Source organism: Podarcis filfolensis, assembly GCF_964270895.1.
Source record: "Podarcis filfolensis genome assembly, chromosome: W".
Lineage (NCBI taxonomy): Eukaryota > Metazoa > Chordata > Lepidosauria > Squamata > Lacertidae > Podarcis > Podarcis filfolensis.
Window position 1 is genome coordinate 27,591,497 of NC_139619.1, and position 14,710 is coordinate 27,606,206.

At 47.8% G+C, this 14,710-nt stretch overlaps 1 pseudogene across 1 annotated transcript in view; it reads right to left on the reverse strand.

Moving 5' to 3' along the window:
* Positions 1-1,067: 1,067 nt before the first annotated feature.
* Positions 1,068-14,710, reverse strand: part of LOC310753723 (adhesion G protein-coupled receptor D2-like) — a 64,648-nt pseudogene continuing 51,005 nt past the window's right edge. The window contains exons 9-15 of the transcript in view: positions 13,105-13,219; positions 10,468-10,522; positions 9,549-9,604; positions 6,262-6,394; positions 3,012-3,115; positions 1,423-1,525; positions 1,068-1,262 (exon numbers count right to left, since the gene is read on the reverse strand). The product of the transcript in view is annotated as an adhesion G protein-coupled receptor D2-like (transcript). The remainder of the gene's footprint in view (positions 1,263-1,422; positions 1,526-3,011; positions 3,116-6,261; positions 6,395-9,548; positions 9,605-10,467; positions 10,523-13,104; positions 13,220-14,710) is intronic.

Consider the following 14,710-nt stretch of genomic DNA (forward strand, 5'->3'; position numbering starts at 1 on the left):
ACAAGCCACAGCTGTCTGGTACATCGTTCCACCTCTGCATGACCTTTCGCGATCTCAGCAGTTTGCGGTGTCCTGTCTGTAATCCTTTTCCATGAGACTTTTGTCTCCTACGTCATACACTGTGCAAGGGGAAAATGACGCTGTGGAACAGGTGCCAAAATAGCTTTTTACCACCCCATGTTCTCAGGACGGAAGATGTGTAAAGGTCACAGCCCAAAAATGTATTTGCCTAGCTTGCATGTTTGTCTTAATAAAAGGAGGCTCCACAGGAATGGTGGTAGCTCGCTCGCTCGCTTCAGACCACCTGTGCGCAGCTCACATCATGATCAACACCTGTCTTGGGCCTTCACTTCAAGTCACCTAGGGATGGCCAAAAACACATAGTTGCCTGGGGCAAAAAAGGACAAGTTGCCCCCCCCATCACCCCATCCAAATAAAGAAGCAGTTGGATCTTATTTCACCTATGGAAATTATGTGAAAGCCATCTTCAAATATCTGAAGGGCTGTCACAAGGAAGATGCAGGGAACTTGTTTTTCTCGCTTTGGAGGATTAGACCTGAAACAATAGATTCAAACGGCAGGAAAGAAGATTCCTTATGTTCAAAGGAAGAGCCTTCTGGCAGTAAGAGCTGTTAGGCAGTTGAATGGACTCCCTTGGAAAATGGTGGACTCTCCCTCCTTGGGGGTTTTTAAGCAGAGGTTGGGTGGCCACCTGTCAGGGATGCTTGAGCTAAGATTCCTGCATTGCAGGGGTCCCTTCCAACTAAGATTCTATGAGAAAAGAGAAGCAGACTGGCTTAGGCGGAGCAGGAAAGGCAGAGGGGACACCTGAGGAGCTCCAGGCGAATGCCTGAGGAATTGCCCCTGCTGCCTGAGGCAGTCACCTGAGCCATTTGGGTAGCCCCTGGCAACTAATAACCCAGTGGCCACGGTCACAGATCCACTTCACCATACAGTGGTTAAGATGGGAACAGGGATTGTCTAAACTGGATCGAGCCATCTGTATGAGTACGGACTTTAAAAAGACGGAGGAGAAGGAGAATCAGAAGTCAGCTTGGCTGCCTGCCCTATCTTTCCCTCCCTGCTTCATCACCACTGGGACACAGACCCCATCCAGTCACATAGTAAAACCGCATCCGCTGGTCATCGCTCACGTTCACAGCCACCACTTTGCTCCACAGGAGAAGACCTTCCACCAGCATCCAGGCAAAGGCAGCCATGAAGAAGAGGTGCAGGAAGGCCGTGACGGCAAAGCACACTCCCTGGGGAGAGGAATGGAAGGAAGGGCAGGAGGCTGTGGGAGGGGAGGGCGAGGGGCTAGGGATCCATTGGCAGGAAGCAGGACCAGAAGAGGTCTCTGTCCGGCTGGCAAAGGTGGGTAGGTCCCCCATGAGGTCTCTCCCAGCTGCCTGCCCTTCCTACCTGGTTGGTTTTGGCCAATTCACTGAACATGAGCAAGGCCTCCGCAGCTACCAGTGCAAATATCAGGTTCTTGTGCACTGTGGTCCTCTCGCTCTTGGGGACACTGCAGGGAGGGAGGGGGGATGGGGGGATGGGAGTCAAGAAACAAAGCTGGGAGTGCACCCCCCTTTTTTACTGTTCAATTTTTTTAAAAAAATCTCACTACAAGAACAGCTACGAAAGCTACAAACAGAATACGTATAATATGGAGACTTCTCCTAGAGGCAGTTCTCAACCCCCACCACCTACAGAGGGTAGCAGCCCCCTCCCAGCTCCCACCCGGGATCTCTCCTTTTTCCTCCCTGCCTCTCACCCTGGAGAACCAACACTTCTGGGAGTGCCATTCCTGATACCCAGCCCCCGTGCTGGTCAAGTCCCATCACATGCTTAGGAGACGGGATGCAGAACCTGCAGCTGCCCCCCCCCCCAATGACCATGCACTCTGCTGGCTGGGGCTAATGAGAGTTGGAGTCCCTGCAATGCCTGATCCCTACGGTGGAGCCACAGTCAGGAACGACTCATACAAAGTACTCAAGCAAGAACAGGGAGCGCTTTGCACCCCTTCATAAGGAACATAGCATGCCTGCAGGATCAGGTCCATGATGGTCCACCTAGCCCTGATTCCTGTTCTCACAGTGGCCAAACAGTCCTCTCCCCTCCTGGTGTTTCCAGCAACTGGCATTCAGAAGCATCGTTGTCTCCAACTGTGGAGCCGCAGCAGAGCCGTCCTGGCTAGGAGCCATCAATAGCCCTCCTCCTCCTCCTCCTCCTCCCCCATCTCCATGAATTTGTCCAGTTCTCTGGAACTCACTTCCACAGGAGGCAGGGGTGGCCTCCAACTGGGATGGCTTTGAAAGAGGATGAGACAAATCCACAGAGGAGGAGGGGGTGGACTAGGGATGGCTCCTAGCCAGGATGGCTCTGCTCTGTCTCCACAGTTGGAGGCAGGAATCTGGCAGGGACTGGCAGGGCGCTGACGAGTGTGCACTGGGGGAAGGAGGCATGGAGTCAGACTCAGGAGCGGGGGGCAGTGGGTTGTGGAGGCCTGTGGCAGCCAGGAATCAGAGGCAGAGGCAGCTTCCAAGCTGGAGGAAGAGGCAGGCTGGGCAAGTGAACCGCCAGGCGCCTCCCCTGCACTATGTCTTCCAAACCAGGAAGGGACTGAAGAGGGAAGAGCAGAGGCATCTTCCATGCAGGTGTAGCCTCTGGCTACATGCACACAGCCCACTGGGGAAAGGTGCATATGGGGGAGGGGGAGTGGTTCCTGGTTGCTGCAAGTGCTTCCTAGAGCACAGACCTGGGGCAGCTGTCTAGTTCTTAGATTGGTGTGTGTGGCTATCCAAGATAGCACAAGAGGGTTCTTGTGCTCGGATTTTGCTTGTGGGGTCTCCCTCTAGCATCTGGGGGGGGCACTGTGAGAACAGGATACTGGACTAGATGGGCCCCCATTGGCCTGATCCAACAGAGTGTCATGATGTTCTTCTGTAAGGAAATCATCCCCATCCTACACCTGTGTTGCTTCTGGAGACGTGGCCCTGCTCAAGCCTTACCCAACTGCCAGGAAGAGGACGAAGGTGACAATCAGGGCACAGAACGAGACACCACAGCCAACAAAGGTCAAGGTCTTCAGGGTTGACTCCTCCTCTGCACTCCTCTGCTCAAACACACAGGAACAACTTGCTAAGCAGAGTCAGCTTACTGTTAGGCAAAGTGAGGCAACTGCCTCAGTTGGCAGGTGTTGGGGTAGGGGCAACCCCTGACTATTCCACTCAAGCCCCTCCCCAGCCATTCCCTTTTATTGGTGGATAGAGCTGGGTAGGCCACACAGGATGTCCTGCAAACCACCGCCACCCATCCTCAAAAAGCCCACTTGGAGGACTTCTGGGTTAGCCCCATCAGCTAATGGCGGATTCCCTCCGATCTGGAGGGACTAGCTCCGCGGAAATTGGGTCTATACCGCTACGGCGAAGCGGAGACCCTATAGAAATCATAGGCGGGTGAAGCCTATGAACGTGGGACTCGGCGGGCACCTTTTGCGCCCCCCCAACTCACAAGGAGACCCGTTTACGGGCTTCGGAGCGGAGCGGGGTGAGTGGCGCGGTGCTGTGAGTCAACTGCTTTTTTCGCGAAGCGAAGCCGCATAGCCATTGCTGGAGAGCGCTGACTTTTTCTTGTGGACAATTGGATTTTAAACAACAACCCGTGAGTAGAACGGAAATTTGGCTTTTAAAGTATTTTTAAATTGGCACCGATCGGGGAAGGTCTAAACAGGAAGTCCACCTCCCCTTTCTGTAAATAAACGGAAGCAAAGAATTTGTTAACTAAGGTCCTGGAGAGCCTTACGTAAAGGATTTAAATTCCACTGATTGAAACAACTATCAATTTATTTTTTTAGAAGCAGGGAAACCTGCAGGAGAGGGTTAAAATTTAGGAACGGAAGCGCCACTTCCCTAAACCCGGGAGCGGTCGGTGAGAGCCCGTTGACGGATAAATTTGACAGCTGTCAAGTTAGCTGTCAAGATACAAGCTAGCTATTAAGATATAAAAGAAGGACTTTGTTTCTACTGTCCGTCTCAGTATTTAAAAAGAAGGAAGGAACTGTTACAATCTTACGTTTGGGACCTTTGGGACTGTGCTGGAAGGAGTGATAAAAGGAACTTGTGTCCCTCTAGAGGGAGCTTTGGGACATTGTTGTAAGGATGCAGCTGGGAAATTGTTCAAGATAAATGTTTTGAGAAACTAGCTTTGACCTTGGATTTCCTAAGGATGGCGGTCGGGAAGGAAGTTGAGTGTCAATTGAACAGAACATTTTATCTCTTGGGAAAGCTGCAAGACCAGATAAATGTTATGGCTACCAATGCTGTAACCTTGGAAACAAAAGTGGACATCAGTAAAGAAGTTAACCCGGCACAGGAATCTTTTCCAATTGAACAAATTGAAGAATCTGAGAAGGAGGAATTTGTTGTGATTAAAGTGATGCAAGGGGGAGCCGTAACCCCACAGAGGCAAATGGCGGATTATAACTTGAGGCTGTACATGATGGCAACTAGGAGGAGCCAACCTTTGGAGATGGAAGCCCGGCTTGGTTTGGAAAATGAAAGATGGAGGGATCACCCTATGTGGAGATCAAATGACTTTTGCGACACAAATCTGAGTCTAGCGGAGGCTGGAGTTTTTGGGGCCTTTGGATTTGAAAAGAGTGTGAAGCAAGATTTGGAATATCCTATAGGCCCTACTCTTAACTATGGAAGTCTGGCATACCTGCTAAGAAGGAATATGACCACCGATGGGTTGGAGTTTCTCCGAGATCTGTTTGTTAACACCAAAGACTACCAAAAAGACCGGCAGAGGGGACATGAAAGAGATTTAAGAGCCTCGGACTTAAGATCACCGGGTTGATGGTTTTTTGAGATTGATGGAACTATTGTAAGGGGCCGAAACCGGGGAGGGGAGTGGGTGAAAGAAAATTGGGAATCTAAAATGTATATATTATAATTTGTTGTTGTTGTTTTTTATATTTTAAGGAGAGATGGGAAAATCGTGGAATGGAATTTTTTCTGACCTTAGGGGAAACGTTTTAAGAATAAGCTCAGGCATATAAGTTTTAATGAGAAATAAGATTAAATAAAGTAAAAGTGGATGATTAATTGGGGAAAGAAAGAATGGGAAATTATAGTATAAAAAGATAAGATATAAGGATAAAAACAAGGTGAAGGATTTGCTGAAATATATATATGAATTAGAATACAAAGAGGGGAGGTGTGAGGAGGTCAAGGAGACAAGTTAAGAAAGGGAGTTATATTAAGGTTTGATCTGTTTTTTGTCTTTCTTTTATGTTTTTTGGACTGTGTCTTTTTTATTTTTTATTTTTTCCTTTTTAGTTGTGTTTGCTTCTTTTATTTTTCTAGTTTAATTTCTTTCTTGGATATGCTTTGTCTTTACATATTGTGTTTTCTTTTGTATCCTTTAAAATTTGAATAAATATTATTTTTTTTTAAAAAAAAGCCCACTTGACTGAGGTGTGGTCGACTGTCCCATTACTACTACTACTACTACTACTACTACTACTACTACTACCATTTATTACCCATTCATCACCCCAAAGTCCCAGGGCAGGTTACAACAACTAAAGCACAACATTAAAATCAATTTAAAACAACTTAAAATTGTTGGGAAAAGGCAAATACATTTCCTTCTCTTGAGCTTCTATTTCATGCATGTGTTGCTTCAAACCACATGAGGACGCTGTTTGCCTAGCAATCTATCCAACACTTGCTTGTGGCCTCTATAAGTTAACTGCACCACTAAAAGCTGAACCATTTTGTGCTCTCTCTTCCAACATGTTGAGACAAGATGTCTGGTACTTCTCTCTTTTATCCCTACTCATCCTGTTAATAGCTCCTGCATGAATAAAGCCTTTGAACTCCAGAAACAGTAAGTGATTATTTCAATCTAATTTACCCGGGCTGCAAGCTCTCCTAACAAAAATTACAGAAATTAGATGGGTCCAAAAACATACACCTCAAGTGTCAAAAGCCAAGGTAAAGAGGTGTGTCTTCAGTATTCGAGTAAAGCTGTATCTGTATAATGAAGATGCCAGACACACCTCTGTGGCGAAAGAGTTATCCAGCTGCTAGTGCAAACCTGTGGCTTTTGTATGTGGGGTGGAGGAAGAGGCACCATATTGCCATTCATTGCAGGCAGAAAAAAACATTTTGGGATGGCACTAAGGCCTGTTCCCCTGCCCCCCAACCTGCCCGCCCCCTGGTTGCCTTAAGCAAAGGGTTCAGTCTTTCTCATCTGCACCTCATAGGCCTGCAGCAGCACTGCAAAGTTGGTGGTGTGGTTGCAAGAGCAGGTGGTAAATTCCAGGTGGGAGGTGATAACAGAGCAGCCTGCAGTGGACCAGCCTCCTCCTCTTCCTCCTTTGGGGCTAGCATGGCATGAAAGGAGGGGGGGGGGAGGGAGAAGCCCAACAGGGACTGAAGGACAAATCTCTAAGTCCAGCAGCACCCAATGAGGGGAGTCAGCAGCAAACAGCTGTTGAAACCAGAGAGAAGCACAGAGCTTCAGTTGCCCCAGAAAGGCTTGCTGCTAACCCGAGGCCTCTTAGCCAAACCAGAGTGCTCCTCCCACCCCCACCAACCACCCCCAAGGGTTTAAGCAGTGAGATTACTTAGAGGGGTATTAAGAGGCAAGGGGGCAGCAGAGGTGGGCATTGGAGGTGTGAAGGGCTCATCAGACATCACTGGATCTAGCTCATCAATTTTGTTGAATTAGAATTGTAGTATTGGAAGGGATCCTGAGGGTCATCGAGCCCAACCCCCTCCAACACAGGAATGAAAGTAAATAGTTTGGATTGGATTTTGAATAAACGTGCAATTATTTGCTGCTGTTTTGAATTTTATTGTGTTGTTGCCCTTCTTAGTGGGTGAAGCAAACTGCTATTCTAAATAATGGTTTTGATAGGGAAGCCGGCACTAGGGATCAGTTTGTGGAACCCTGGAAAGGTATGGGAACAACTGGACCGATGAACTGCAGAGCTGGGTTTCCAGTAAGCCCAGTCCCAGCCACCATGACCGGAAGAAGGAACAAGGCACTGACAAGCACTCAGCAGCCCCCTCAACACAAGGAACATGAGAAGAAGCTGCCTTATGCTGAGTCAGACTATTGGTCCGCCCAGCTCTGCACTGTCAACTCTGGCAGGCAGCAGCTCTCCAGGATTTCAGGCGCGGGGGGGGGGGTCTCACCCATCCCCACCTGGAAATGCCAGGGATTGGACCGGGGACCTTCTAAATGCAGAACAGTTGCTTTTTTGGGGAGCCATGGTGCCTCCCTTAAAAACAAAGTAAGGTGCTAGTCCTCACAGCTGTGCTTGAGTTGAATTAGACAGGAACATAGGGAGCTTCCTTGTATTTCAGGCAGGAGTCTATCATGTCACCCCCTACTCACCTTGAGTTGAGTCCCAAGTGCTGCCACCTTTCCGCATAGGGTTCCAAATTAGCACAAAGGTTCTAGACCTGAGAAGGATCCTGGTTGGTGAAGGCCAACCCCCCTCCCCCTGGAGTTTTTGGCAAAGCCCCACCATATGCTCCTTGATGACCCAGACAAGGAAACAACATCCCACGTCAGACCATATTTATGGTGCACTGAGCATCCTGCATTCCTCATGGGCCATAATTCTCCAAGCAACTCTACTCTGTCACAGGCTGGAGGCATAATTCAGTGGGGCTCACTCATTTGCAAATAACTTTGCAGAAGGAAACCTCCCTCAGCAACAAAAGGCTCCTCGTAGCAGGTTGGGGTGTTAAGAATAAACACATAACAGTCTTATCAATCTCAGGCAAGGGAGTGAATTGGTTGACTGACTGAACACAGGAGGCATAAGGGTCTCCCATTTTTCAGGCACACTTGGAAATATAAGCAACTGCCATGGGAACAACTAAATACCCATTTCACGGGGGGGGGGGCGGACTGACATTGCGCAGAACACCCCCGAAGCAGCAGGCAAAGCATGGCAACATCTTCCCATCAACACAAATTCAAATAAATAAGTCAATAAAAACCCAATTTAAAGGGGAGAAAAAAACCCTCAGAGGGGCAGGGGGTGTTGGCGGGCACCAAGGCAGGGATGAGTGAACCGTTCAATGTCAGTTTCACATTTTTCCATCAGTGAGTTCCTTTCTCCACACTTCCACATGACTTTGCAATTTCGTTTTATTTAGAAAAAGTCCTCATGAGAAATTATCAGCCATTTTAGTGCAAATTTCTCTTGACATACACATTTGTGTATGCAATTCTGGCGGACAAATCCATTTTTGCAAAACTATTTTCTCTAGTACAGCTCATGTTTGTATATTATTTCCACTAATATGTGCATTTTTATTCACACTTTTAACCCAAGTATATGTATTTATTTAATTACTTGTCTGGAGAACTGCTTTGCAAAAAATTCTGAAAAATTCTGAAAGGTGTGGATTTCGAAGAGCAGCTGAGTTTTGGTTTGCATATTGTTTCAGAAACTGCTAATCAGGTATGTTTGCCTCTAAATATGAACCGAGTCAAATTTATTCCCCATCTGAGGGTGTCCAGAGGTGCCATACTGTGGACCCCATAACCAGAGATTTTACAGCAGAGCTTCCCAAACTGTTCATGTTGGTGACACACTTTTTAGACATGCGTCATCATTCCGAGACACAGTAATTCAGTTTTACCAGCAAACTGGAGATGAAAATAACTCCTTTCCAGTCCCGTGAGGAGTGTGGGGAACATTCACGTGACACACCTACGCACTGCAGCCGACACACTAATGTGTCACAACACAGTTTGGAAAGCTCTGTTTTACAGGAAGGAACTATGGACCCATATTTCAGACTTCCGCATGGGAGCTGGGTCTGTCTAGCCTGCAAAAGAGGAGACCAAAAGGAGATGAGAGAGTGATATTCCTCTGAAATGCTCTACCACAGAAGATGTGGCAAGCTTGTTTTCTGCTGCTCTGGAGGGTGGGACCCAGACCAAGGGATTCAGATTACAAGAAAGGCATTCAGACTAGATATTAGGAAGAACTTTCTGATGGTAAGAGCTGTTTGACAGTGGAATGGACTCCCTCCGAAAGAGGTGGACTCTGCTTCACTGGGGTGACAGCAAAGGTTGCAAGGTTTTTAGCTGGGGCAATTAGAAAAAGATCCACTATTTGACTATTGATTCAAAACCCTAAAATGTATTTTATATAGCTGACTTCTTATTTTTATTTTTTGTATATCCTATTGTATTATTGCTATGGCCGATGGCTGACGCAAATAAAGATCCGTTCATTCATTCTACTTCACTGGAGATTTTAAAGCAGAGGTTGGATGGTCATCTGTCAGGGATCCCTTACTTGTGAGTCCTGGATTTCAGGGGTTTGGACTAATGACCCGTGGGGTCCCTTCCAATTCTACAGCTCTATGCTTCTATGGCCCTCCACCCTACAGACTGCTGCCCTCCCACCCGCAATCTGAGCTTCCATGCCCACTAAGATCTTCCGCTCTCCATCGCTCCCTTCGTAATGCAGCCAAGACAGAGGTTTCCTTTCCTGAGCTACCTACCTTCTGCTGAAGTTCCAGAAGGCGCACACTGGCTCCACAAACTGGTCTGGCAGAGCCTGCGGTGGGATGGAAAGAGTGGAAGCCTTGAGCCCTACAGAGAAGCAGCTCTGGATCAAGCCCCAAAGGGGATCCACTCAAAACACCCTCTCGATCACTGCCAATTCAAACACAACACCACGATCAGCACCAGCTGGGACGTGGCCTGTTACACAAAGGCAGCCACCCTGCAGCTACATGGGCCACTTTGAGGAAAGGGAGCCGGGGCATGTAGTGTTTAGAGTGCCATGGAGGAAAAGGTGGGGACATAAATGCAATAAATGCAATAAATAAATAATAAAAGGGCTCACCACCACCTTGGGATGACCACCAACATGGAGAGCTTTAAAAATGAATTCGACAAATTCACAGAGGAAGATAAGGCTGCCCACGGCTACCAACCACAATGGCTGTATACTCCTGTTATGGAACCTCTACCTGTGGGCCTAATTAGGCTTTGTGAGACATCCTCATTTGGCCCCACCCACCTGGCCATCTCCCCAACATCACAGGATGCAAGAGATGTAAACACTGAAAGGGCTGCTCTGAAAATGGAGAATTGGGACTGCACTCATAATATTTCCTTTCCAGAGGAAGAACCCTGAACTTTCTTTTACAAGCTGCCAGGCTCAATCCTGCCATTCAGCCGCTCATTTATTTGTTTTACATTTACAGTATATATCCTCTTTTCCTTCAGGGAGCTCAATGTGCTGCGCACGGGTCTCCTCCTCCCCCATTTAATACCCACAACCAGTCTGCGCAGCTGGTTAGGCTGAGAGGCAGCAACTGCCCCAAGGTCATACATACCAAGTGAGCTTTATTGCAGAGCGGGGATTTGAACCCTGGTCTCCCAGGTCCTAATCCAACGCTCGCTCTATTATACCATACTGGCTCTCACTATGATGCTAGGCAATTGACTGGTGGGCGGCTCCTCCTTGCTACCAAAATGACCCACAGGGGGAGGGAGAGTCCTGGCTCTAGGCTGCTGGCTGGATCCAGTTCCACACCCATGGCATATGCAAACCAGGGTCAGGAGTGGCACACTTTGAACATCAATTGCTGGGGTGCAGCGGCAGAAGGGGGAATTTCCTCATGCCCTGCTTGGGGGTTTCCCAGAGGCATCAGATTCTGAGAAGCAGGAACTGGGCTCTTTCCCTCCTGGACTGTCTCTGACCCTCCATGTCATCCACAAACATAGGATTGGGGTATGTGCACAAAAACACATTACTCTTTTTTAAAAAAGTCATATGGTAATTGTCAGGGAACTGCCATCAGCTCAGAGGCGAGAGGTGGAAGGGCAGCTGGATTACAGAGAGCCTCCAAAGATTGTGGGAAGCAGCACTTCCTCAGCGGAGGAGGAAAGCCCCGCCTTTAGTGGGGAAGAGCTGCAGGGCTCGGAGGATGCAAGAAAGAGCCAAGACACCGTGCTTGAGCAAAGCGGGGGGGGGAGGGAGGTCCCCCTTTACCCAAGCCTTCCCTGCGCAGTAGGTTTTCGCGCAGAGAGGGGAGGCGTCGGCTGGGGGTCAAGAGACTACTCTGCTGGGGAAAGTTTAAGGACCGCCCACTCTGAGATTCTGCTAGTGAGTGAGCAAGACATGAAACTGAGGCGCTCTGCACTGTAAATGTTTTGCACCAATAATAAAGCCTTTGAAAAGACCAGTGAGGGATCTTGCCTGTTCGCTCTCGAGCAACCAAGCCGATAGGCATAACAGTAATTCTCGACCAGGGCCGTCCCTGTCATTAGCCAGAGTGAGGTGGCAGCCTCTTGCAGCTGCAGTGACAGCCTCCAGCCCTGTGTAGGGAAGCTTTTAATGTTTAATAGACTATTGTATTTTAATATTCTATTGAAAGCTGCCCAGAGTGGCTGGGGAAACCCAGCCAGATGGGCGGGGTATAAATAAATTATTATTATTATTATTATCCAGCAATTCTTCCTGAAGCCACTGGCTGTGCCTCACAGCCTGGCCTGGCATTGGCCATCCTAAGCTAGCCTGCTTCTCTGAAGTGTGAGGTCGGAGTCTGTTCTTATTGTTTCACCTGCCTGTCGCATGGAAGAGGGAGCAAGCTTGTTTTCTCCTACTCTGGAGGTGAGGACTCAAACCAGTGCCTTCAAGTTACAAGAAAGGAGAAATTCTGACTAAGCATCAGGAAGAACTTTCTGATGGTAAAGTGCTGTTTAACAGTGGAACGGTCTCCCTCAGGAGGTTGTGGGCTCTTCTTCCTTGGAGGTTTTAAAGCAGAGGTTGGGTGGCCATCTGTCATGGATGTTTAGTCGGAATCTCCCTTCTTGTAACTTGAAGCCATTAGTTTGAGTCTTGCCCTCCAGAGCAGGAGAAAAGAAGCCATGTGACAGCCCTTAAGATATTTGAAGATAGCTATAATATCTTCTCTCAGTCTCCTCTTTTCCAGGCTAAACATACCCAGCTCCTTCAAGCACTCCTTGTAAGGCTTAGTTTCCAGACCCTTAATCATCTTGGTCGCCCTCCTCTGCACATGTTCAGAGGAGAGGAGAGATATAGTGGTCATGGAAGACTTCAACTTCTCCAATATCTGTTGAAACTCAAACTCTGCCAAGAATGTAAGGTCCAACAAATTCCTCCATTGCCTCGCTGACAATTTCATTTCCCAGAAGGTGGAAGAAGCAAGAAGGGGATCATCTATCTTGGACCTGGTCCTCACCAACAGGGAGGAGATGATTGATGAAGTGGAAGTGCTCAGAAACTTGGGAGGAAATGATCGTGTCTTCTTGGGTTTCATGATACAGAGGCAAGGGAAAGCTGAGTGTAGTCAGACATGCACTCTGAACTTTAAGGTGGCCAATTTTCAAAAGCTTAAGCAGCTACTGGGTGAGATCCCATGGTCAGAAATACTCAAAGAGAAGGGAGTCCAAGATGGATGGGAGTTTCCAAAAGGAGAAATATTGAAGACCCCCAATTGCAGACAATTCCAACAAGAAAGAAAAGTGGGAGGCATCTAAGGAAACCACTGTGGCTGCATAAGGAGCTTACAGATGAGCTGAGAGTCAAGAAATGGCAAAAGGGGGAAATCACTAAGGAGGAGTATGCACGAGTAGCCAACAGTTGCAGGGGCAAAGTCAGGCTGGCTAAAGCTCAGAATGAGCTCAGCCTTGCAAGAGAGGTTAGAAATAATAAAAAAGGGGTTGGGGGCTATGTCCGAAGTAAGAGGAAGAACAAGCAAGTGGAGGGTCCTCTGCATGGAGAAGAAGGGGAAAGGCTATTGGGCGACAGAGAGAAGGCGGAACTACTCAACACCTACTTTGCCTCTGTCTTCACCCAAAAGGAAAGTGATGCCCAACCTGGTGCTAACCAAATCAAAGATGAATGGAGGGAGCTGCAGTCCAAGACAGGAAAAGAGATGGTAAGGGAACACCTAGCTACTTTAAATGAATTCAAATCTCCAGGGCCTGATGAGCTGCAGCGTACTAAAGGAGCTAGGTGAAAAATAAATCAGGAGGTTGGGGCAGGTAGGAAAGACCTGAGCAATGACCTGATTCACCTACCTCCTGCCTCCGTCTGACACTGCTGCATCCTTGAGCACAGCATTGCCACTGGTGAGATGGCGCTGGAGGGAACTGTAGCCATACCAGGTGTTGGTCATGGTGATCTGGTGCAGACCTGGGCGGGAAGTAACAGAAGCTCCGTGGCCTGGTTGTGGCAGGGACCAGGCTGTCTGTCATTTATTTGCATCATGTATATTGATTATTGGTTATTTAATTTCTACACCACTTAATATATTAAAAATATATGTGAGTGATGTACAAAAACCAGGTAACTCAAACAAAATATTACTAAAATACTCAGTTGTTATATTAGTACAACATACCCTGTTTGGTGGGATTTCATCTTACATGCAACAAACACAGACACACAGGGCGCATCTCTCCATTTTACAACGTGAAATTTGGCTTTCCTGGCAGTCTTAAGTGCCTCACCAACCAAATATTGAGTCTCTCTCAGATATACTGTGCTGCCTTTTTGCACTTCTAGGATTTTTTTATTATATTGATCTGTTTGATTTACTTCAGTAAAAACCTTTAGAGAAGAAAATCTCTAAGCAATGAACAACATCCTAAAAACAAACACCACAGATAATTATCAAGTAAAAATTCTATGCTTCAGAGCTGAACAGAAAACAATCAGATCACCAACTCTCTCAGCCATCTGTACAAGGCAGGGGTGTGAAAACTTTTTCAAAACCTTCAGGCACGGTTGCTGGATGAGGCCAGAGGCAAAAGTAGGCAGAGCAATTGCGCATACAATAAAAACCACATGAAACCATATTTAAAAAGTTAAAACCAGATAGCTACTGTGGGAAGGCATATTCTTAGCTGCCTGCATAGGCAATAGAAGATAGAAAAGCTTTCAGCAGGTGTTCAAAAGGTTGGCACAGAAGGCGCCCACTAAATCTCTAGTGGCAGAGTGTTCCACAGGACCAGCCTTTGACACTAAATGGCTGGTTTCTTGTTGTCAAATGAGCCTCCCCATCTTATGAAATGACCAGCAATGTGCCTGCAGATTATCTTAATGGCTGAGCTGGAATATAAGAGTTCAGGCGATCCCTGAAGTTCGCTGAACCAAAGTTGATCAGGACTTTGTAAATTTTTTCAAGGACATTGAACCTGGCTTGGTAGCAGATGGGCAGCCAGTGCAGCTGTTTTAACAAGGGTGTCACATATTGTCTGCCAGGTGACCCCATCAGCAATCTGGACGTCACATCCTGCACCATCTGCAGCTTCCACACTGGGCCCAAGGGCAGCCCCACACAGAGTGCATGGCAGTAGCCCAGCCCCAAGGTTACCAGCACATGGACTACGGTGGTCAGGCTATCCTTGTCCTATGCCCCTATTAATTTTCAGTGTAGTTCAGTTTCACCTTCCAGTCCAAGCTTACACCACCAGGCCTCACCAAAGCAGCACAGGGGAAACCAGGATGGGGGTGGAGTCGTGGCATTTATTGGCAATGACATTTGGGCAGAAGAAAGGGGACTAAGCCACCACATACATGACCCAGCATCACCAGAGACCCAGTGTGGTGTAGGGCAAGGGTTGGGAAGGCGTACCGGGCATGGGCCGGATCACTCCTGTGGAGATCCTCCGTGGACCGGAC